Here is a 2,944-nt window from a genome sequence, read left to right as displayed (position 1 = left end):
ATGTGCAAACACCTGATGACAAAACCAAATCTGAAAAGATGGAAAAGGCAGTGGGTTTAATGGGTTTTAATGCAAAAATATGCATGTGTTTGAATTCAGAGCAGCAAAGGGAAAAGGGCTGTTTCTCCAGTAATGTATTTTTTATTTCTCATTCTTTTTTATAGCCTTTGCTATTAATTTTTCAGACTTTCTGGTCTTTTATAAGTTAGCAAACTGTACTGCATCACTTGTATTTCAGATTTTCCTGACTGGATTGAAAAAAACCTGGAACCGATCTCAGAGGCAGCTGGAGTTAAGTGAAGTCGATGGAACTGCTGCCAAGGAGAGGGTTGCAACTGAAGCCAGCATGGGAGAGGTTGTGACAGGGTTGTTTTGGTTCGGTTTTTGGGGGTTTTTTTGGTTGATGGGGTTTCGGCATGGGGGATGAGGTGGGTTTTTTAGTTGTTTTCTTTGTTTTTTGAAAATTCAGAATATAATTTAAAACAACCCTCTAATTGTGATTCTGCATTTCTCCATGTTGAAAGTACTGTTGAGGACAGAGTATCCCAATCAACACACATTTTCCCTAAGGTTCACTGGCATTTTAGACATGTTTAATGCTCTGTCTTTTCATGCATTGAAATACAAGTGTACTGTAATGACTGCTCCTTTGCCAAAAGCGAGCGAAAGAGTGTAGCTGCAAACTATCTCCCCAGATTAAAATAACCAATTGACTAAAAATGTGAAGCTCCTCACCAGTGGTTACTGTGAACCCTCATTTCCTGCCTATATTTCTGCACTCTGTATTCTGACTGACCTTAATGATTTTTCTTATTTTTGTCTTCTTTCAATGACAAATGATACTTACACTACCACATCACAAACATCAAGAATCACAGCTACCCATTTATTTTTAACCTTCACTGTGTATTTTGTTTGCAATATGATCAGGATGAAAATGAGTTTTAATAAATTTCTTGACTACATGACAAATAGTGAATAATGAGTGGGGGGTTTTTAGTATTATTTTTTTAAAGTATGAACATTGCAACTCCTCTCTCTTTATATGTTTCTGCCCTGCCTTTCCAGGATACAACCTCTATGGAAACGTTTCCTCCTCTGTGCCTGCTGCAAGTGCCACACAGTGGATTGTCATTATTCAACAGAGACTCTAAGTGCCATGAAAAATAAATGATTAAACTACAACTATTTCAGTAGGTAAATACTGCCTTTCTCACTCCTGTGCATAAAGCAGCCAGTGTTCCACTTCTGGCAGTCTCCTCTGGGGGTTCAGTCTCCTTGAAGACCTCTGGCATGAAACCTTAATGGGCTGACAATGCTGATTGTCACCCCCCAGGACTGTCCTGGGGCAAAGGGGAAGGTGTCAGTTGGGATATGAGTCCCCACCATCTATTCTGGCTATTGGTGAAGGAAGTTTATAATCAAACTACATGTCCATCATCCTCATGTACCCTTCTAGAGCTACAGTTTCTATGTGTGCTAGGCAGGTGTTCAGTTTCTACTCCTCCCATGATTTTTCTTTTTACTTCAGATAAGTTTGTTTTTATGATAGCTGACACGGTACATGGCCTGGGAGTTTCACACAAATACTTTAGGAGGAGGAAATGCTGTTTAACTTCCATTGAAAGAGAGAAGAAATGCACACCTGCATACGCAGGTTTCTTCAACTCCACAGCTGGAAGGTCAGTGCTGCCCTTAGCAGTTCCTAGCAACTGTGGGTAAGAACAGAATGTGGGGGACCAGTGAGGACCCTGGGTTTGAGGGTCAAGTGGTAATGCCTTTAAACTGAAAGAGGTAGATTTAGACTAGATATTGGGAAGAAATTCTTTACTATGAGGGCAGTGAGGCACTGGCACAGGGTGCCCCGTGAAGCTGTGGCTGGCCCATTCCTGGCAGTGTTCAAGGCCAGGTTGGACAGGGCTTGGAGCAATCTGGTCTAGTGGAAGGTGCCCCTGCCCATGGCAGGCGGTTAGAACTGAATGAGCTTTAATGTCTTTTCCAACCCAAATCATTCTGTTGTTCTATGATCTGTTACTTAGTGTGTTTCCCCCTTGTTTCTGATGTGATGCCTATTTTGTTCTTTGTAACTACTGAAAATATATATTCACTCATCCCAGAGAAGCATGAGGGAATCTTTGGGGTTTCTCTTTGACATAAACTATAGGTTCTGTGCATGCTGTGGCAGCTCAAGTGCTTTATTTTAGAAATAAATTTCAGAGTACTGCTTTGCTAGATAATACATACATAAAAAAAAGCATCCATGGTGCTTTTGGTGTTTGAGTAATGATGCAAAAGAGGCCAACACCTCAATTTGAATGTAATTTCTAAATCATTGCATTTGAACTTTCTGATGAAAGTTGTTTGAGGGAGGGGCAGGTTATGTCAATTAAAACATGTGGCTCTGGCTTGTGTAAGGAGCGCAGGTTTAATCCCTGCTAATGCTGTACAAGTATTGTTGATCCAGTGTTATACAACCACCTGGAAAAGCTGCCAGGTAAAGCTTTTGGGTGCCTATTGCTCAGCTGGAGGAGACTGTTATCAGAAGGGGGAGTTTTGCAGTGCAAACAAGGAACAGTGCTTGAAACCTGCAGAGGGTAAACGGGAACAGGAGCAGCCAGGTAGCAGCCAGTGAGTACGTGGCATAATGTGAGTGGTGATGGTGGTGGTAGGGTTCACAGGTGCTCTGGCAGCAACTTCAGTGCTGAGCTGCCATTGTGTCCATGCAAGCCTGGCTCACCTCTGCTGTGCATGACTGACTGCGCTTTGGCAATGGATGGCTGTCACCAGGGCAAGTTTCCATTGCAATGAGCAGCTGGCTTCCAGTTTTTCAGACATAAGAGAGGTGAATGAGAAGGTTGATAACAAAGCAGTGATGAAGAATCAGTGCTACAGTGACCAGATCCATGGAGGAAGCGGAGAAAATGACTTCACACAGTTTATGGTA

General features: G+C 42.2%; 1 long non-coding RNA gene across 1 annotated transcript; it reads left to right on the top strand.

Annotated features, from left to right (window-relative positions):
• Window positions 1-2,717, top strand: LOC133209075 (uncharacterized). The gene is made up of 3 exons (XR_009724583.1): window positions 1-355; window positions 1,069-1,197; window positions 1,532-2,717. It is a non-coding gene; the product is annotated as an uncharacterized LOC133209075 (long non-coding RNA).
• Window positions 2,718-2,944: the final 227 nt, after the last annotated feature.

The sequence above is a fragment of the Neopsephotus bourkii genome, unplaced genomic scaffold (assembly GCF_033783945.1).
Source record: "Neopsephotus bourkii isolate Nb327-2 ecotype Australia unplaced genomic scaffold, CSIRO-AGI_Nbou_v1 NB_318, whole genome shotgun sequence".
Taxonomy (NCBI): domain Eukaryota; kingdom Metazoa; phylum Chordata; class Aves; order Psittaciformes; family Psittacidae; genus Neopsephotus; species Neopsephotus bourkii.
The sequence above is the reverse complement of the archived record's forward strand: the minus strand, read 5'-3'. Positions and strand labels throughout refer to the sequence as shown.